At 40.1% G+C, this 22,431-nt stretch overlaps 1 protein-coding gene across 8 annotated transcripts in view; it reads left to right on the top strand.

Moving 5' to 3' along the window:
* The first annotated feature begins 208 nt into the window (after positions 1-208).
* FRMD6 (FERM domain containing 6) overlaps positions 209-22,431 on the top strand; it is a 262,742-nt gene continuing 240,519 nt past the window's right edge. For 2 of the 8 annotated variants that reach the window (XM_049706308.1, XM_049706311.1), the window contains exons 1-2: positions 209-358; positions 1,023-1,102. The gene's annotated coding sequence lies outside the window, so the exon portion shown is untranslated. The other 6 variants (XM_049706307.1, XM_033416243.2, XM_049706312.1 and 3 more) reach the window with 4 other exon arrangements.

The following is a 22,431-nucleotide window of genomic DNA, read 5'->3' on the forward strand; positions in this document are numbered from 1 at the left end:
AGAACTGAAGTGTCGATAAAAGAGCAAGGTGGATGGGTGTAAAAGTGAGAGATGATGTTCTATTATTGTGCAGATCTTGCCGCCCAGTCTTCTCATTTTATTTATTTGGAAACCAGGCTAAGTCACACTAGTAAATAACAGACCCAAGATTTTCCAATTTCTACCTCTTTGCCTTGTCCTCTTTACTGTGTTACCTCCCGTTCTTGGAAACTAGAAATGAATCAAACCTGAAGCCTCTGTAACACTTGCTTATCACTGAAATGTCTTCTTAAACCCTGTATTTCAGATATTAAACTTAAAGGAGCTGTAATTGTACATCGATCGTCTTTGACTCTCCTACATCGACTGCTCAGATTAAGTAAGAAAACCACATTCCTTTTGTTATAGTAATCCTCGCTCCTCCTTTCTTCTTTGGGGAAACAAGTTGAAGCTTGATAAAGTGTAGGGGCTGGTCTACTTGGAAAAAGTTTGAGCCCTAACCAGGTGATTCCATGAGTGAGGTGGATGCCCTGTGGATGGAGGGGCTCATACCAGCCTCTGATCTTTTTGATCACATTTTGATTAATCAATCACACTATTGATTAATAGTCTAGACTGTGTCCTCCCTTTGGGCGGGCTTGTTGCCCTCCCAATTTTCCCAGCCACAGTGCTATCCCTGTGGACAGGTACAGGCATGAATCAGAAATCTGGAGGCTCGCCCAAAAAGTATGTCTGCTGTTTGTAAAGGGGCAATGTAGTAATTACCTGTGAGTAACGCAGTGGCAGATCTTCCATGAGAAATTAAAGCTGAAAAAGAGGGCTTTCCTTTGCTTGAAGGAAGGGTACTGGGTGAGCGAATCCTTTCCTTGGGAACTGTCTCTTCTCTTTCTCCCAAACTCTACCCCTTTCTCCCCAGACATCCTTTCTTAACCACCCTACTCTGGCACTCAGCAAGCCATGGGAATGAGAAAGAATTGGCTGGAAGTAAACAGTCTGCTTGCTCATAGCAACTGAAAGTTTTCTTCCGATGGTTCTGGTTCCAGGGGAGGTTGCTGAAGATTAAATCCTGAAGTCTGTCCCATTCAGAGAGCAACAGCCTGGCTTCTGGTGGCTACAGCATCAGGTAGGAAAAGAATGGTTTTTCTTACCTTTCGTTTTTTGTAAAATATGATTTGAAGGCAAATTTAATGTTAGATGTCAGTATATTGGGCACAGAATCAACAAAGGATTTAAATAATATGATTTCTGTCCATCAACCATCCCAGACTAATGAGAGGATTGGTTCTACTGTCGGAGAACCTGTCCCATGATTTGGTTTTTGGGGAGGGGCTTTCTTGGGTGGTCCAATGTAATAGCTGTTGCAGTCAGTACCAGGAAGAAATTCATGTCTTGATGAATTAGACAGTGTCTGCGTTCTCTGGATTTTCACTTGTAGTGTGCATGTTTACATATGTATGTGTCCCATACTCCAGACACACAATCACCTTTGTTAAGAACACTCACAAAAACACAGATGATGAACTGACCAGAAGACAGGCCCCCTTTGATATATTGTTTTATTCTGAGTTTTTTCAAGAGCCCATCAACTGACTTCTTGTAAGATGCCACCATGCATTTTTTTAAAAAAGAAGTTATTAGGAGACATAAGTGTTAAGTAAGTGTGAGTTACATTCGTATCAGTTACATGCTCACTCTGTGGGTTGCAAAAATGACTTTTACGTATTTTGGGGTCATGCACTTCTGTATGAGGGATATAACTTAGTAAAACTAGATAAGCCACCATAGAGTGAGTATGATGGGCCGTTACAGAGTTTGTCATAACCGGATCCCTAGTGTTGTACAGGTGAAATATGAGGCGCCCATGATAGAAGGAAGTAATAAAGGGAGTATGGAAAAGAACAAAATGGAGTTCTATGAGCATTTTTAGGTCTGCCTTTTAAAAGGAAACGAAGTTGGAGAGTCAGCAACCAGAGAATCAATTCTCAGAGAAAATATTTGTGAATTGTGTTATTACATCATTTTTAAAATGCCCATATATTGAGGTTTCCTATTGTTTGCCATTGTGTGTGTGTGTATGTTTGTGTGTGTGTGTTTGTGAGAGAGAGGAGACACTCTCCTGATACACTGGGTTACTGATCACTGCTGGGCTATTTTTAAATGAACTTCAGTAAACACTGATTCTGCAAACATTAATCAGCTCCCCTGTGTTCTGGGCACTGTCCTAGGCCCTGGACTATATATATATCGTGTTGAATTTCCTATTCAGTAACCTTTACTTACCTCTTATTTGTGTTACCAACGAAAAGACAACCCCAGAGATTTAGTGCAATTACCGTAACGGGGCTCCTAAGGTGGCCTGGTTATCGGAACTACTTGTGTACCGACCTGCTAGAAAAGTGTATCTTGTGTTCCAGTCGGAAATGACACCCTGTTGAAAGTAAATAGTACCTTCCTTAAAATCCAGTGCTCTGAGGCTGAGCAGTAGCAGAGCTCTGCTGTATGTTTTGGGTCCTGTTGTGAGTCTCGAGTTCCCAGGATGAGAATGAGATGCTGGTCCTTGATGGGATGCTTGGCCCCGAGGCACGGGTGGTGCCTTCTCTGCCCTGCTTCCTTCCCCAAACCCTGTGCGAGTGAGGGTGGGGAGGGAGGTGGGCAGAACCCCTGCCCCTATGGAGGAGGTGTCTCCAGGTGTCTCCCAGGGGACCTTCTTCTTCATTTCACATCACTTGTAAATGGCCCCTGAGCCCTCAGCAAACATGATTGAACCTCCTTGCAGACCAGCCCTGGTCCCTCTGCTGCCCTGGGAAGCTGGCTCCTCAGCTGGCCTGTAGCAGACCCAGGAGCAAGGCTGATAGATGCGCACGCTGCCTCATGAGCAGCACACGCCCTTCCTCTTCACTTCTTCCCTACAGCTGCTGCTTCTCGTGGTTGCCGTCAATACTACCCTTCCCCACTCTGGAAAATGTCTGAGTTGGTCATTGATGGTCCCTCAGCTCTGCACGTCTCTCAGTTCTGGTGAGAAATGCTACCCTGGGTGACATGACAAAGCAGAAGGCAAAATCAACAACAACAACAGAATAAAAATAATAATAGCGCCTACTATTTGTGAGTACTGGCTATGTGCCAGGCACTGTGCTGAAAGCTTTGCACACATGATCTCATTTACCCTTTACAACCACCTACGAGGTGGGGGACTACTGGTAATCCCATTATACAGACAAGGAAATCGAGGCTTAGCCATTTACCTGTTGTTGGGAGATTCACATCTAAATGCCTGACTCCAAAGCATTCAGCCACAGCTGTGATGAGAGTGATGATCAAGTTTATAAATGCTTGAACGTTGGCCAAAGAAGACAGCACAGACCTGTGGGGAGGGTGCTGGGGTCGGTGCCCCCTTCTGGCCCCCTTAGCTTCTCTGCTCTTTGGGGATGCCTGTGAAAAGATCTGCCAGAGACCACCAGGGAGACCAAAGGGCTCGCTCTGCTGCCTGTGGCTTCCCCCTGCAAGTGGCCTGTCATACCTCCCTTTGAGGTCTGGCAACCGACATTTATCTTGGTCTTTGTTTACAAACAAGGGCCATGCATCCTGTTCTTTCTTTGCTATTTGGGGCTGACTTTAATTCTAAAGGAGCATATGTTTTACTTCCACTGTGCTGGTAATTTTGGAGACAGACTCCAGTCTTAAGAGGAGTCTGGGAGTATTCATAACCTGTTCTTTCCCTTTCCTTGACTTTCAGCTAATTTATTCCCCAGACCCTACCTAGAAGATGGAGTTCTCCTTTAGGGGTGGTTTCTGTTTCATCAAGTGCCACTCTTACTACTGTTGGAAACTCCTCTGAGGAAGAGTTTGTGGTCTCCAGGCTGTTTACCCTTGGGCTCCACAGTTCACAAATCATGCCCTAGGCTTATTTCTGGCGGATACTCTCACATCTTGAACCCCTTTATGTTTTCAACCTATAGGCAAACTGTTCTGTGATATGGATCTTGTCTCCCAAGACTAGGGATGTCAGGAAAGGGCTCAGATCAGCCCCTGCACCAAGACCATTGGATGACCCTTTGGTTAACTTGAGTAGTGTGTCAAGACCCTATCCCCTTTGACTTCTTACAAACTATTTTTATTGTGTGACTTGGCAATGAACCAGTGAAATATCACTTTTTGGAAATTTGGCCTTAACTTGCTTGTTTCCAGTTTCAAAGGGTTTTCCTTATTTTTCATTTTATTTGAAGAGAATGAAAGAGTTGGAGATATAAGTTAACAAAAAAGAAGGGGACTAATATTAATTGAGCACCTAATATGTGCTGAGTACTCTACTAGCCTTTGTACATATGATGCAACATTTAACCCCGACAGAACTTTGCAAGGTAGAAAGGACCATTTACAGTTGAAGAAGCTGAGGGTAAGAAAGAGCTAAGGTACTAAGTGTGGTGGGAGCAGAATGCAAAGCCCAGGTTGCTTCCCTCATTCCACACTTCCTCCACCTGGATTATAAACCCCTTCCCAGTGGGCAGAATGGACGCAGACAGTTCATCTCATTTAATCTTTACAGTCCTGGGATTTAGGTATGTGACACTTATTTGGTGACCAAGGAAACCAAGACTCAGAGAGTGTTGTTTGGGTTACTGGAAAGCAGCTCCTATTGCTTAGTAGTTTCCTAGTCGTCTCAAAGACAGATGACTTCCGAGGAAATGGTCTTCTCATGAAAAAATTTAACCCCCAAGATCCTAATCAACAATAATCTATTTGTATCTATTCTGATTTTCCAAACCTTGATCTTAGCAGTGTGTGTTTACTTACGTATGCCCTACTTTGTGTTTCTCACATAGTTGTATTTCATAGACACAGGTCAGTGTCAGTGAAATGACATGCTTGTCACTTATGCTGATATAGTTTTCTGTCCTGTTACTCAGACCAATTCCTTGTTATTGAGCATTTGAGATGGTCCAAAGAATACAACTTCACTTTTTCTATTTGTTGATGTTGTTGTTTTTGGAGGGTATGTTCTCCAAAGAAGATATCAGTGAATCAAAAAGTATGACGAATATTTATAACACATAGCTGGATTTCTTATAACAGATTGCTTTCTCACATGTCACCAGCAACAAACACAGGGACTTGTTTCCTTACAATCCCAGGCTGGGCTGCTTTTTATTGAGCTGAATTCATTTATCGTTCTCCTCTGCAAAGATTTGGGGAGTTCTGATCTTTGAGGGTCTATCTTCCCATCACCGAGGCTTCTAACAGAGGACCCTGCTGAGCCAGTTGACTGCTGCAGTTGCCTTCAGTCAGTCATGAAGACCTGAGATGCCATGTTCCATGGCCTGATGAAGTGGGAGAGGGGGATAAACAGGTAAGGGATAAGCTGGAAAGTAAAGAGAAATGGCTAAAACCCATGATAAATGAGTAGGTCAGAGGAGAAATAGAGGATATGTGAAAATTAGCCTCTTTGAGATTCTTGAAATGAAGACTAGGATGTGAAATAGATTTATTCATTCCCTGGTTTATGTTGTAGCCGCCTGAAGGATGGCCCCCTAATGATTCCTGTCTCCTGATATTAGCACCCTGGTGGTCCCTTCCCACATTCCATCAGGTTTGGTCAGTGTGCCCAGTAGCATACAGGAGAAGTAATGATATGTCACTTCTGATATTAAGTTATAAAAGACGTTGTGGCTTCCATTTTCTTTTTTATTTTTTTTAGCTGCATTGGGTCTTCGTTGCTGCGCGTGGGCTTTCTCTAGTTGTGGTGAACAGGGGCTACTCTTCGTTGTGGTGCGTGGGCTTCTCATTGCGGTGGCTTCTCTTGTTGCAGAGCACAGACTCTAGGCATGCGGGCTTCAGTAGTTGCAGCACGTGGGCTCAGTAGTTGTGGCTTGCGAGCCCTAGAGCGCAGGCTCAGTAGTTGTGGCACACGGGCTTCATTCCTCCACGGCATGTGGGATCTTCCCGGACCAGGGCTTGAACCCATGTCCCCTGAATTGGCAGGCGGATTCTTAACCGCTGTGCCACCAGGGAAGCCCTGTGGCTTCCATTTTGGCCACTTTCTCCCTCTCCCAGTTCACTTACTCTGAGGGAAGCCAGCTGCCATGTTGTGAGTAGCACTTTGGAGAGGTCCACGTGATGAAAAACACGGTGGTAACAGCATCCCAACCACAGTAGAATCCAAGTCACACCTCTGCCAGAAAACCTGTCCCATCTGTTCACCTCTATTCCCTGTTAGACCATGGATAGATACTAATTATATGTTGCTGTAGAACAAACCACCTCACCATAGTTTATTAATAACAATGGTTTATTATTTCTCACAGTTCTTTGTCTGAGTTGTTCTTACTCTGGGTTTTCCTGGACCTATTCATGTGATTGCAGTAAGCTGCAGATTTAAGATGGTGACACTCTCACGTCTGGGGCCTCAGATAGCACTGGATGGAGCAGCTGGAATGGCCTTTCATTGTGGGCTTTATCACAGTGTGGTGTCCTCAGAGTACCAGGAGGACAAAAAGAGAAACCGTAAGGCCTCTCAGGGTCTGGGCTTGGATGTTGGACAATACCACTTCCGCCTCGTTTAACTGGACAAAGAAAGTAAAAAGGCCAGATTCAAAGTGTAGGAGGAATAAGCTCTACCTCTTAATTAAAAGATTCGTAAATAATATGTGGTCATTTTTAATTCATCAACTTCACCCTCTGGCCACAATTATTTCAATTCATCGCATAGGAGAAATATACACTGCTCTCCCAAGACCCTTGAGGTCTCATCCAGTGACCACATTGGGCTTAAAGTCCATGATCTTGTGATCTGAATCTGGTACAGATATAGATAGGATTTCTCATGTATAGTTCTCGTCAGTTAGAGATTAAGGTTTGCCTTAACAAGTCCTGTTTATTTCCTCTAAATTCTGCTTGTAAACTAAACCATACACCCAACATAAAATGTTGAAACAGGGACGTGGTAACCCCAATAGACATTCCCATTCAAAAATAGAATAATAGAAGGCAAAAGCAGTAATTGGTTCAAAGCAATTCTGAAATCTATCTTTCAGATACAAATCTATCTATTTTTATCTGAAATCTCTTTCAGATAGAAATCTGTTTCTATCTGAAATCTATCTTTCTGATAGAAATCTATCTATTTCTATCTGAAATCTATCTTTCAGATAGATATCTATCTATTTCTATCTGAATCTGAAATCTATCAGATCTATCTATCTATATTATTGGGTTTTCCTACTCAAGCAGGCAAGGTTCCTTGATTAGGGCCTAAGTCTGCTCTAGATTCAACCGTCTGGATTCTTGGCTCCATCCTCTGAGATGTCTTTTCTCTTTTAATATAAATGGCCTATGTTTGCAGCAAAGTAACTTTCTCAACCTGCATACTGACTGTAGAAATCTGGGGCTCTAGAGGTCTCCTATCATTTTAGATGCTTACTCCAATATGATAGAATTCCTTTAAAAATTTATGGATTTTCTGTTCATCTCATTATTGTTCATTTCATAAGACAAAATCTTTTATTTTATTTTATTTTTTAACACCTTAATTGGAGTATAATTGCTTTAAAATGGTGTGTTAGTTTCTACTTTATAACAAAGTGAATCAGCTATACAAATACATATATCCCCATATCTCCTCCCTCTTGTGTCTCCCTCCCACCCTCCCTATCCCACCCCTCTAGGTGGTCACAAAGCACCGAGCTGATCTCCCTGTGCTATGCAGCTGCTTCCCACTAGCTATTTTACATTTGGTAGTGTATATATGTCCATGCTACTCTCTCACTTAGTCCCAGCTTACCCTTCTCCCTCCCCGGGTCCTCAAGTCCATTCTCTATGTGGTGTCTTTATTCCTGTCTGGCCCCTAGGTTCTTCAGAACCTTTTTTTTTTTTTTTTTAGATACCATATATATGTGTTAGCATATGATATTTGTTTTTCTCTTTCTGATTTACTTCACTCTGTATGACAGACTCTAGGTCTATCCACCTCACTACAAAATAACTCAATTTTGTTTCTTTTTATGGCTGAGTAATATTCCATTGTATATATGTGCCACATTTTCCTTATCCATTCATCTGTTGATGGACAGTTAGGTTGCTTCCATGTCCTGGCTGTTGTAAATAGAGCTGCAATGAACATTGTGGTACATGACTCTTTTTGAATTATGGTTTTCTCAGGGTATATGTCCAGCAGTGGGATTGCTGGGTCATACGGTAGTTTTATTTTTAGTTTCTTAAGGAACCTCCATACTGTTCTCCATAGTGGCTGTATCTATTTACATTCCCACCAACAGTGCAAGAGAGTTCCCTTTTCTCCACACCCTCTCGAGCATTTATTGTTTGTAGATTTTTTGAATGATGGCCATTCTGACTGGTGCGAGGTGATACCTCATTGTAGTTTTGATTTGCATTTCTCTAATGATTACTGATGTTTAGCATCCTTTCATGTGTTTCTTGGCCATCTGTATATAGTCTTTGGAGAAATGTCTATTTAGGTCTTCTGCCCATTTTTGGATTGGGTTGTTGTTTTGATATTGAGCTGCATGAGCTGCTTGTAAATTCTCATTTACAAAAATTTTCTCCCATTCTGAGGGTTGTCTTTTCGTCTTGTTTATGGTTTCCTTTGCTGTGCAAAAGCTTTTAAGTTTCATTAGGTCCCATTTGTTTATTTTTGTTTTTATTTCCATTTCTCTAGGAGGTGGGTCAAAAAGGATCCTGCTGTGATTTATGTCATAGAATGTTCTGCCTAGGTTTTCCCCTAAGAGTTTTATAGTATCTGGCCTTACATTTAGGTATTTAATCCATTTTGAGTTTATTTTTGTGTACGGTGTTAGGGAGTGTTGTAATTTCATTCTTTTACATGTAGCTGTCCAGTTTTCCCAGCACCACTTATTGAAGAGGCTGTCTTCTCTCCATTGTATATTCTTGCCTCCTTTATCAAAAATAAGGTGACCATATGTGTGTGGGTTTATCTCTGGGCTTTCTATCCTGTTCTATTGATCTATATTTCTGTTCTTGTGCCAGTACCGTACTGTCTTTACTACTGTAGTTTTGTAGTATACACTGAAGTCAGGGAGCCTGATTCCTCCAGCTCCATTTTTCTTTCTCAAGATTGCTTTGGCTATTTGGGGTCTTTGGTGTTTCCATGCAGATTGTGCAATTTTCTTTTCTTTTTTTTTTTTGCGGTACGTGGACCTCTCACTGTTGTGGCCTCTCCCATTGTGGAGCACAGGCTCCGGATGCGCAGGCTCAGCGGCCATGGCTCACGGGCCCAGCCGCTCGGCGGCATGTGGGATCTTCCCGGACCGGGACACGAACCTGTGTCCCCTGCATCGGCAGGTGGACTCTCAGCCACTGCACCACCACGGAAGCCCCAGATTGTGCAATTTTTTATTCTAGTTCTGTGGAAAATGCCATGGGTAGTTTGATAGGGATTGCACTGAATCTGTAGATTGCTTTGAGTAGTGTAGTCATTTTCACAATGTTGATTCTTACAATCCAAGAATATGGTGTATCTCTCCATCTCTTTGTGTCATCATTAATTTCTTTCAACACTATCTTATAGTTTTCTGCATACAGGTCTTTTGTCTCCTTAGGTAGGTTTATTTCTAGGTGTTTTATTCTTTTTTTGATATGGTAAATGGGTGTGTTTCCTTAATTTCTCTTTCAGATTTTTCATCATTAGTGTATAGGAATGCAAGAGATTTCTGTGCATTAATTTTGTATCCTGCTACTTTACCAAATTCACTGATTAGCTCTAGTAGGTTTCTGGCAGCATCTTTTGGATTCTCTATGTATAGTATCATGTCATCTGCAAACAGTGACAGCTTTACTTCTTCTTTTCCAATTGGATTCCTTTTATTTCTTTTTCTTCTCTGATTGCTGTGGCTAAAACTTCCAGACCTATGTTGAATAATATTGGTGAGAGTGGACAAACCTGTCTTGTTCCTGATCTTAGAGGAAATGGTTTTTTGTTTTTCACCATTGAGAACGATGTTGGCTAAGAGTTTCTCACATATGGCCTTTATCATGCTGAGGTAAGTTCTCTCTATGCCTACTTTCTGGAGGGTTTTTATCATAAATGTTGGTTGAATTTTGTTAAAAGCTTTTTCTCCATCTATTGAGATGATCATATGGTTTATCTCTTTCAATTTGTTAATATGGTGTATTACATTGATTGATTTGCATATATTGAAGAATCCTTGCATTCCTGGGATAAACCCCACTTGGTCATGGTGTATGATACTTTTAATGTGCTGTTGGATTCTGTTTGCTAGTATTTTGTTGAGGATTTTTGCATCTATGTTCATCAGAGAGATTGGCCTGTAGTTTTCTTTCTTTGTGACATCTTTGTCTGGTTTTGGTATCAGGGTGATGGTGGCCTTGTAGAATGAGTTTGGGAGTGTTCCTCCCTCTGCTATATTTTGGAAGAGTTTCAGAAGAACAGGTGTTAGCTCTTCTCTAAATGTTTGGTAGAATTTGACTGTGAAGCCATCTGGTCCTGGGCTTTTGTTTTTTGGAAGATTTTTAATTACAGTCTCAATTTCAGGGCTACAATTGGTCTGTTTATATTTTCTATTTCTTCCTGGTTCAGTCTCGGAATGTTATGCTTTTCTAAGAATTTGTCCATTTCTTCCAGGTTGTCCATTTTATTGGCATATTTTCTTGTAGTAGTCTCTCATGATCCTCTGTATTTCTGCAGTGTCAATTGTTACTTCTCCTTTTTCATTTCTAATTCTATTGATTTGCATCTTCTCCCTTTTTTTCTTGATGAGTCTGGCTAATGGTTTATCAATTTTATCTTCTCAGAGAACCAGCTTTTAATTTTATTGATCTTTTCCTTCATTTCTTTTTCATTTATTTCTGATCTGATATTTATGATTTCTTTCCTTCTGCTAACTTTGGGTTGTTTTTGTTCTTCTTTCTCTAGTTGCTTTAGGTGTAAGGTTCGGTTATTTATTTGAGATGTTTCTTGTTTCTTCAGGTAGGATCGTATTGCTATAAACTTCCCGCTTAGAAGTGCTTTTGCTGCATACCATAGGTTGTGGGTTGTCGTGTTTTCATTGTCATTTGTTTCTAGGTATTTTTTGATTTCCTCCTTGATTTCTTCAGTGATCTCTTGGGTATTTAGTAGTGTATTGTTTAGCCTCCATGTGTTTGTATGTTTTACAGATTTTTTCCTGTAATTGGTATCTAGTCTCATAGCACTGTGGTTGGAAAAGATACTTGATACAATTTCAATTTTCTTAAATTTACCAAGCCTTGATTTGTGACCCAAGATATGATCTATCCTGGAGAATGTTCCATTAGCACTTGAAAAGAAAGTGTATTCTGTTGTTTTTGGATGAAATGTCCTATATATATCAATTAAGCTCATCTTCTCTAATATGTCATTTAAAACTTGTGTTTCCTTATTTATTTTCATTTTGGATGATCTGTCCATTGGTGAAAGTGGGGTGTTAAAGTCAGCTACAATGATTGTGTTACTGTTGATTTCCCCTTTTATGGCTGTTAGCATTTGCCTTATGTACTGAGGTGCTCCTATGTTGGGTGCATAAATATTTACAATTGTTATATCTTCTTCTTGGGTTTAGCCCTTGATCATTATGTAATGTCCTTCTTTGTCTCTTGTAATAGTCTTTATTTTAAAGTCTATTTTGTCTGATATGAGAATTGCTACTCCAGCTTTCTTTTGATTTCCATTTGCGTGGAATATCTTTTTCCGTCACCTCACTTTCAGTCTGTATGTGTCCCTAGGTCTGCAGTGGTTCTCTTGTAGACATCATATATACAGGTCTTGCTTTTGTATCCATTCAGCCACTCTGTGTCTTTTGGTTGGAGCATTTAATCCATTTACATTTAAGGTAGTTATCGATATGTATGTTCCTATTACCATTTTCTTAATTGTTTTGGGTTTGTTACTGTAGGTCTTTTCCTTCTCTTGTGTTTCCTGCCTAGAGAAATTCCTGTAGCATTTGTTGTAAAGCTGGTTTGGTGGTGCTGAATTCTCTTAGCTTTTGCTTGTCTGTAAAGGTGTTAATTTCTCTGTCAAATCTGAATGAGATCATTGCTGGGTAGGGTAATCTTGGTTGTAGGTTTTTCCCTTTCATCATATAAAATATGTCCTGCCAGTCCCTTCTGGCTTGCAGTTTCTGCTGAAAGATCAGCTGTTAACCTTATGGGGATTCCCTTGTATGTTATTTGTTGTTTTTCCCTTGCTGCTTTTAATATTTTTTCTTTGTGTTTAACTTTTGAGAGCTTGATTAATATGTGTCTGGGCATGTTTTTCCTTGGGTTTATCCTCTATGGGTCTCTCTGTGCTTCCTGGACTTGATTGACTATTTCCATTCGCATATTAGGGAAGTTTCCAACTGTAATCTCTTCAAATATTTCCTCTTTCCCTTTCTTTTTCTCTTCTTCTTCTGGGACCTGTATAATTTGAATTTAGTGTGTTTAATGTTGTCCCAAAATTTCTGAGACTGTCCTCAGTTCTTTTCATTCTTCTTCGTTATTCTGCTCTGCAGTGGTTATTTCCACTATTTTATCTTCCACGTCACCTATCCATTCTTCTTCCTCAGTTATTCTGCTATTGATTCCTTCTAGAGAATTTTTAATTTCATTTATGGTGTGGTTCATCATTGTTTTTTTGCTCTTTAGTTATTCTAGGTCCTTGTTAAATGTTTCTTGTATTTTCTGTATTCAATTTCCAAGATTTTGGATCATCTTTACTATCATTACTCTGAATTCTTTTTCAGGTAGACTGCATATTTCCTCTTCATTTGTTTGGTCTGGTGGCTTCTTACCTTGCTTCTTTGTCTGCTGTGTGTTTCTCTGTCTTCTTATTTTGCTTAACTTACTGTGTTTCGGGTCTTTTTTTCGCAGGCTGAAGGTTTGTAGTTCCTGTTGTTTTTGGTGTCTGCTCCCAGTGGCTAAGTTTGGTTCAGTGGGTTGTGTAGGCTTCCTGGTGGAGGGGACTGGTGCCTGTTTTCTGGTGGATGAGGCTGGATCTTGTCTTTCTGGTGGGAAGGACCACATCTGGTGGTGTGTTTTTGGGGGTGTCTGTGACCTTATTATGATTTTAGGCAACCTCTCTGCTAATGGGTGGGGTTGTGTTCCTGTCTTTCTAGTTGTTTGGCATAGAGTATCCAGCATTGTAGCTTGCTCGTTGTTGAGTGGAACTGGGTGTTAGCATTGAGATGGAGATCTCTGGGAGAGCTTTTGCCGTTTGATACTATGTGGAACCAGGAGGTTTCTGGTGGACCAATGTCCTGAACTCGGCTCTCCCACCTCAGAGGCACAGGCCTGACACCCAGCTGGAGCACCAAGACCCTGTCAGCCACACAGCTCAGCAGAAAAGGGAGAAAGAAAGAAAGAAAGAAAGAAAGGAAGAAAGGAAGAAAGGAAGGAAGGAAGGAAGGAAGGAAGGAAGGAAGGAAGAAAGGAAGAAAGAAAGGAAGAAAGAGAAAGAAAGGGAAAGAAAGAAAGGAAAAGGAAGGAAGGAAGGGAAAGAAAGGAAAGAAAGGAAAGAAAGAAAGAAAGAAAGAAACGGAAAAGAAAGTTATTAAAATAAAAAAAATTGGAAGTAATATAAAAAAAGAAAGAAAGAAAGAAGAGAGCAGCCAAACCAAAAAACAAATCCACCTATGATAACAACTGCTAAAAACTACACTTAAAAAAAAAAAAAAAAGGAAAGACAGAACCCTAGGACAAATAGTAAAAGCAAAGCTATGCAGACAAAATTACACAAAGAAGCATACACAGAGGTTTTCCAGTGCGTCCTGGTGAGATATGATTTCTGAAGGTGCTCCCTCTTGCGTGAGCACCGGAATCACAACTAACTGCTGAACAATCATCAACAGGAAGTCATTGGAACTCACCACAAAAGATACCACACATCCAGAGACAAAGGAGAAGCCTTTGAGATGGTAGGAGGGGTGAAATCACAATAAAATCAAATCCCATAACTCCTGGGTGGGTGACTCACAAATTGGAGAACACTTATACCACAGAAGTTCACCCACTGGAGTGAAGGTTCTGAGCCCCACGTCAGGCTTTCACCTCGGGGTCCAGCAACAGGAGGAGGAATTCCTAGAGAATCAGACTTTGAAGGCTAGCAGGATTTTATTACAGGAGTTTGACAGGACTGGGGGAAACAGAGACTCCACTCTTGGAGGGCACATGCAAAGTAGTGTGCACATCAGGACCCAGGGGAAGGAGCAGTGACCCCATAGGAGACTGAACCAGACCTACCTGCTAGTGTTAGAGGGCCTCCTACAGAAGTGGGGTGAAGCTGTGTCCCACCGCGAGGACAAGGACAATGGCAGCGGAAGTTCTGAGAAGTACTCCTTGGTGTGAGCCCTCCCAGAGTCCACCATTAGCTCCAACAAAGAGCCGGGTAGGCTCCAGTGTTGGGTCGCCTCAGGGCAAATAACCAACAGAGAGGGAACCCAGCCCTACCCATCAGCAGACAAGCGGATTAAAGTTTTACTGAGTGCTGCCCAACAGAGTAACAGCCAGCGGTACCCACCACCAGTCCCTCCCATCAGGAAACTTGCACAAGCCTCTTAGATAGCCTCAGCCACCAGAGGGCAGACAGCAGAAGCAGGAGAAAATACAGTCCTGCAGCCTGTGGAACAAAAACCACATTCACAGAAAGATAGACAAGATGAAAAGGCAGAGGGCTATGTACCAGATGAAGGAACAAGATAAAACCCCAGAAAAACAACTAAATGAAGTGGAGATAGGCAACCTTCCAGAAAAAGAATTCAGAATAATGATAGTGAAGATGATCCAGGACCTCGGAAAAAGAATGGAGGCAAAGATCGAGAAGATGCAAGAAATGTTTAACAAAGACCTAGAAGAATTAAAGAACAAACAAACAGAGGTGAACAATACAATAACTGAAATGAAAAATACACTAGAAGGAATCAATAGCAGAATAACTGAGGCAGAAGAACGGATAAGTGACTTGGAAGACAGAACGGTGAATTCACTGCTGTAGAACTGAATAAAGAAAAAGAATGAAAAGAAATGAAGACAGCCTGAGACCTATGGGACAACATTAAACGCACCAACAGTCGCATTATAGGGGTCCCAGTAGGAGAAGAGAAAGAGAAAGGACCCAAGAAAATATTTGAAGAGATTACAGTTGAAAACTTCCCTAACATGGGAAAGGAAATAGCCACCCAAGTCCAGGAAGCACAGAGAGTCCCATACAGGATAAACCCAAGGAGAAACATGCTGAGACACATAGTAATCAAACTGTCAAAAATTAAAGACAAAGAAAAATTATTGAAAGCAGCAAGGGAAAAATGACAAATAACGTACAAGGGCACTCCCATAAGGTTAACAGCTGATTTCTCAGCAGAAACTCTACAAGCCAGAAGGGAGTGGCATGACATATTTAAAGTGATGAAAGGGAAAAACCTGCAGCCAAGATTACTCCAGCCAGCAAGGATCTCATTCAGATTTGACAGAGAAATCAAAAGTTTTACAGAAAAGCAAAAGCTAAGAGAATTCAGCACCACCAACCAGCTCTACAACAAATGCTAAAGGAACTTATCTAAATGGGAAACACAAGAGAAGAAAAAGACCTACAAAAACAAACCCATAACAATTAAGAAAATGGTAATAGGAACATACATATCGATAATTACCTTAAACGTGAATGGATTAAATGCTCCAACTAAAAGACACAGGCTCGCTGAATGGATACAAAAACAAGACCCATATATATTGCTGTCTACAGCAGACCCACTTCAGATCTAGGGCACATACAGACTGAAAGTGAGGGGATGGAAAAAGATATTCCATGCAAATGGAAATCAAAAGAAAGCTGGAGTGGCAATACTCATATCAGACAAAATAGACTTTAAAATAATGTTACAAGAGACAAGGAAGGACACTACATAATGATCAAGGAATCAATCCAAGAAGAAGATATAACAATTATAAATATATATGCACCCAACATAGGAGCATCTGAATACATAAGGCAACTGCTAACAGCTATAAAAGAGGATATCGACAGTAAATAATAGTGGGGGACTTTAATAGCTCACTTACACCAATGGACAGATCATCCAAACAGAATACTAATAAGGAAAAATAAGTTTTAAATGACATATTAAACAAGATGGCCTTAATTGATATTTATAGGACATTTCATCCAAAAACAACAGATTACACTTTCTTCTCAAGAGTGCACAGAACATTCTCCAGGATAGATCACATGTTGTGTCACAAATCAAGCCTCAGTAAATGTGAGAAAATAGAAATCATATCAAGCATCTTTTCTGACCACAATGCTATGAGATTAGAAATCAATTACAGGGAAAAAAAATAACAAACACATGGAGGATAAACAATGCATTACTAAATTACCAACAGATCACTGAAGAAATCAAAGAGGAAAACAAAAAATATCTAGAGACAAATGACAATGAAAACATGATGATACAAAACCTATGGGATGCAGCAAAAGCAGTTCTAAGAGGGAAGTTTATAGGATTCAATCCTACCTCAAGAAACAACAAACATCTCAAATAAACAATCTAACCTTACACCTAAAAGAATTAGAGAAAGAAGAACAAACAAAACCCGAAGTTAGTAGAAGGAAAGAAATCATATAGATCAGAGCAGAAATAAGTGAAATAGAAACAAAGAAAACAATAGCAAAGATCAATAAAACTAAAAGCTGGTTCTTTGAAAAGATAAACAAAATTGATAAACAATTAGCCAGACTCATCAAGAAGAAGAGGGAAAGGACTCAAATCATTAAAATTAGAAATGACAAAGGAGAAGTTACAAGAAACGCCGCAAAAATAGAAAGCATCCTAAAAGACTACTACAAGCAACTCTATGCCATAAAATGGACAACCTGGAGAAAATGGACAAATTCTTAGAAAGGTATAACCTTCCAAGACTGAACCAGGAATAAAGAGAAAATATAAACAGACCAATCACAAGTAATGAACTTGAAACTGTGATTAAAAATCTTCCAACAAGCAAAAGTCCAGGCCAGATGGCTTTACAGGTGAATTCAGTCAAACGTTTAGAGAAGAGCTAACACTCATCCTTTTCAAACTCTTCCAAATAATTGCAGAGGAAGGAACACTCCCAAACTCATTCTATGAGGCCACCATCACCCTGGTACTAAAAGCAGACAAAGATACTACAAAAAAAGAAAATTACAGACCAATATCACTGATGAATATAGATGTAAAAATCATCAACAAAATACTCACAAACAGAATCCAACAACACATTAAAAGGATCATACACCATGATCAAGTGGGATTTATCCCAGAGATGCAAGGATTCTTCAATATACTCAAATCAATCAATGTGACACACCATATTAACTAACTGAAGAATAAAAACCATATGATCATCTCAATAGATGGAGAAAATGCTTTTGACAAAATTCAACACCGATTTATGATAAAAATTCTCCAGAAAGTGGGCATAGAGGGAACCTACCTCAACATAATAAAGGCCATATACAAGAAACACACAGCAAACATCATTCTCAGTGGTGAAAAAGTGAAAGCATTTCCTTTAAGATCAGGAGCAAGACAAGGATGTCCACTCTCACCACTATTATTCAACATAGTTTTGGAAGTCCTACCCATGGCAATCAGAGAAGAAGAAGAAATAAAAGGAATACAAATTGGAAAAGAAGAAGTAAAACTGTCACTGTTTTCAGATGACATGATACTATACATAGAGAATCCTAAAGATGCCACCAGAAAACTACTAGAGCTAATCAATGAATTTGGTAAAGTAGCAGGATACAAAATCAATGCACAGAAATCTTCTTCATTCCTGTACACTAATGAAAAATCTGAAAGAGAAATTAAGGAAACACTCCCATTTACCATTGCAAGAAAAAGAATAAAATACCTAGGAATAAAACTTCCTAGGGAGACAAAAGACCTGTATGCAGAAAACTATAAGACACTGATGAAAGAAATTAAAGATGATACCAACAGATGGAGAGGTATACCATGTTCTTGGATTGCAAGAATCAATATTGTGAAAATGACTATACTACCCAAAGCAATCTACAGATTCAATGCAATCCCTGTCAAATTACCAATGGCATTTTTTACAGAACTAGAACAAGAAGTATCAAAATTTGTATGGAGATACAAAAGACCCCGAATAGCCAAAGCAGTCTTGAGGGATAAAAATGGAGCTGGAGGAATCAGACTCCCTGACTTCAGAGTATACTACAAAGGTACACTAATCGAGACAATATGTCACTGGCACAAAAACAGAAATATAGATCAATGGAACAGGATAGAAAGCCCAGAGATAAACCCACATACCTATGGGCAACTAATCTATGACAAAGGAGGCAAGGATATACAATGGAGAAAGACAGTCTCTTCATTAAGTGGTGCTGGGGAAACTGGACAGCTACATGTAAAAGAATGAAATTAGAACACTCCCTAACACCATACACAAAAATAAACTCAAAGTGGATTAGAAACCTAAATGTAAGACCGTGCATGGTAAAACTCTTAGAGGAAAACATAGGAAGAACACTGTTTGACATCAATCACAGCAAGATCTTTTTTGATCCACCTCCTAGAGTAATGGAAATAAAAACAAACAAATGGGACCTAATGAAACTTAAAAGCTTTTGCACAGCGAAGGAAACCATAAGCAAGGTGAAAAGACAACCCTCAGAATGCGAGAAAATATTTGCAAATGAATCATCAGAAAAAGGATTAATCTCCAATATATATAAACAGCTCATGCAGCTCAATATTAAAAAAACAAACAGCCCAATGCAAAAATGGGCAGAAGACCTAAGTAGACACTTCTCCAAAGAAGACATACAAATGGCTAAGAAGCACATGAAAAGCCTCTCAACATCAGTAATCATTAGAGAAATGCAAATCAAAACTACAATGAGGTATCACTTCGCACCAGTCAGAATGGCCATCATTCAAAAAATCTACAAACAATAAATGTTCGAGAGGGTGTGGAGAAAAGGGAACCCTCTTGCACTGTTGGTGGGAATGTAAATTGATACAGCCACTACGGAGAACAGTATGGAGGTTCCTTAAAGAACTAAAAATAGAATTACCATATGACCTAACAATCCCACTACTGGGCATATACCCAGAAAAAAACATAATTCAAAAAGACACATGCACCCCAATGTTCATTGCAGCACTATTTACAATAGCCAGGACATGGAAGTGACCTAAATGCCCATCGACAGATGAATGGAAAAAGAAGATGTGGTACATATATAGAATGGAATATTACTCAGGTATAAAAGGAATGAAATTGGGTCATTTTTAGAGACATGGGTGGACCTAGAGACTGTCATACAGAGTGAAGTAAGTCAGAAAGAGACAAACAAATATCGTGTATTAACACATATATGTGGAACCTAGAAAAATGGTATAGATGAACCGGTTTGCAGGGAAGAAATTGAGACACAGATGCAGAGAACAAATGTATGGACACCAAGGGGGGAAAGTGCCAGGGCGGGGGGTGGTGGTGGTATGATGAATTGGGAGATTGAGATTGACATATATACACTAATATGTATAAAATGGATAATTAATAAGAACCTGCTGTATAAAAAAATAAAGAAAATAAAATTCAAAAGAAAAGAAGCACACACATACGCACTCTCAAAAAGAGAAAAAGGAAAAAATATATTTCTATATATAAAAAAAGGAAGAAAACAACCAAATCAATAAACAAATCTACCAGTGATAGTAAACTCTAAATACTAAACCAAGATAACATAAAACCAGAAGGAAGTTAGATGCAGAAAGCATACCCCAAGTCTACAGTTGCTCCCGAAGTCCACCGCCTCAATTTTGGGATGATTCGTTGTCTATTCAGGTATTCCACCTATGCAGGGTACATCACGTTGATTGTGGAGCTTTAATCCACTGCTCCTGAGGCTGCTGGGAGAGATTTCTCTTTCTCTCTTTGTTCACACAGCTCCTGGGGTTCAGCTTTGGATTTGGCCCCGCCTCTGCATGTAGGTCATCTGAAGGCGTCTTTGGGGGAGCCTGAGGTCTTCTGCCAGCGTTCAGTAGCTGTTCTGTAGGAGTTGTTCCACATGTAGATGTATTTCTGATGTATTTGTAGGGAGGAAGGTGATCTCCACATCTTACCTCCTCCATCTTGAAGGTCTCTCTATTTATTTTTTATACAGCAGGTTCTTATTAGTCATCGATTTTATACATATTAGTGTATATATGTCAATCGCAATCTCCCATTTCATCCCACCACCAACAACAACCCCCCTCCCACTTTCCCCCCTTGGGGTCCATACATTAGTTCTCTACATCTGTGTCTCTATTTCTGTCTTGCAAACCAGTTCATCCATACCATTTTTCTAGATTCCACATATATGCGTTAATATATGATATTTGTGTTTCTCTTTCTGACTTACTTCACTCTGTATGACAGTCTCTAGATCCATTCAAGTCTCTACAAATTACCCAATTTCGTTCTATTTTATGGCTGAGTAATATTCCATTGTATATATTTACCACATCTTCTTTATCCATTCATCTGTTGATGGGCATTTAGGTTGCTTCCATTATCTGCCTATTGTAAATAGTGCTGCAGTGAACATTGGGGTGCAGGTGTCTTTTTTTTTTTTTTTAGCAGTATGTGGGCCTCTCACTGTTGTGGCCTCTCCTGTTGCGGAGCACAGGCTCCGGACGCACAGGCTCAGCGGCCATGGCTCACGGGCCTAGCCTCTCTGCAGCATGTGGGATCCTCCCAGACCGGGGCACGAACCCATGTCCCCTGCATCGGCAGGCAGACTCTCAACCACTGTGCCACCATGGAAGCCCACAGGTGTCTTTTTGAATTATGGTTTTCTCTGGGTATATGCCTAGCAGTGGTATTGCTAGGTCATATGGTAATTCTATTTTTAGTTTTTAAGGAACCTCCATACTGTTCTCCATAGTGGTTGTATCAATTTACATTCCCACCAACAGTGCAAGAGGGTTCCCTTTTCTCCCACCCTCTGCAGAATTTGTTGTTCGTAGATTTTCTGATGATGCCCATTCTAACTGGTGTGAGGTGATACCTCATTGTAGTTTTGATTTGCATTTCTCTAATAATTAGTGGTGTTGAGCAGCTTTTCATGTGCCTCTTGGCCATCTGTATGTCTTCTTTGGAAAAATGTCTATTTAGGTCTTCTGCCCATTTTTTGATTGGGTTTTTTTTTTTTTTTTTCCCAGGGTGCAGAAAGTTCTAATCTCATCTAATCACGAGACAAAGAACAAGAAGTAGGAGGGTCTGTTGGGCCTTCTCAGCAGGTTCATACAAAAAAGGAAAGGTATATGTTTGGCCGTGTCACAGGTAGATAGTGGAGTTATCCTTACGTCTTATAGGAGTCGTGGGAAAGAGTCAACAGGAGAGTGTGAACTCTAGAATGCAAGCTCATACCTCTCCAATTCTTTGATCAAAGAATAAAGCTTTCCTTTGCTTATGAACTGAAAAAAACAAACAAAAAAATAGTGAACAGTGAGTCTTATCTAAGTCGTATGGGGAAGGATGGTTCTTTGGTTCTTTGCAGGAAGCCCTTTCCTGGAACACAAAATGTTGATGGGGGGTGGGGGATTTCTTAACTGCTGCTCTTTTCCAAGAACATAGGGCTTAGGTGAAGTTCAACACTGTCTCTTTTGTTGAAGATGAATGAATATCCTTTTTTGCTGAACAATTCAGAGGTGAGAATAAACCTCTTGAGGAGGATCAAGCAGGGTCCAAGAAATAATCTCTTAAAATCTCTTTTTGGTACTGTTTCTTCAAAATCAGTTGAACCATTTATGGAGAAGTGATAGAAATGTTCAGTTGTTTTAGAGTCCTGGACATCAGATATCTTAAAAAAGGAATGTCTGAAATGAAGATAAGAAGTATTAATGTGAAAGTTTGTACTAAAGTAAATAACCTTAAGAGCTGCACCTGAGAGTAACCTGTCCAATGGATTCTAAGAAGTTGGTGGAACACCACTCACTGAGTTCCTTGAAGTTAAGATGTTGATGCTCTTGGTGATGTGGTCCACAGCCTTGGTTACCTTTCATGTAAGGGCATATGTGACCCAGTATCTTGCCAAGCTTCCTTACTGGCCCAGACAATGGCTTGTCCAGGGAAAAATCCAACCCATGCATGGTCTGCTATGGTGATGAGTCCTTGAGTCCTTCAAGTTTTATATGAAGTGATTGGGCTTTAGCTCATAGGGCTTCTTCTGATCCTGGGATTAAAGGCCAGTGCAGCACACAAAAGGAATCTGGATGGTCAGATTTTAGTTTCTGAACACGGGAAGCACAGAGTTTGGAAAGCTTAGTTTAGAGGGTTGTAGCCAGATATTGAAGGAATCCTGTAAACCAGAGAACAGTCCAGTTTTTCTAAGCATGCTTTGTAAGAATTAGTGCTATAAAGTTAACTGTAGTTCCTTAAAAATGTCTGGTCATGGGCTTC

The sequence above is a fragment of the Orcinus orca genome, chromosome 2 (assembly GCF_937001465.1).
Source record: "Orcinus orca chromosome 2, mOrcOrc1.1, whole genome shotgun sequence".
Taxonomy (NCBI): Eukaryota; Metazoa; Chordata; class Mammalia; order Artiodactyla; family Delphinidae; genus Orcinus; species Orcinus orca.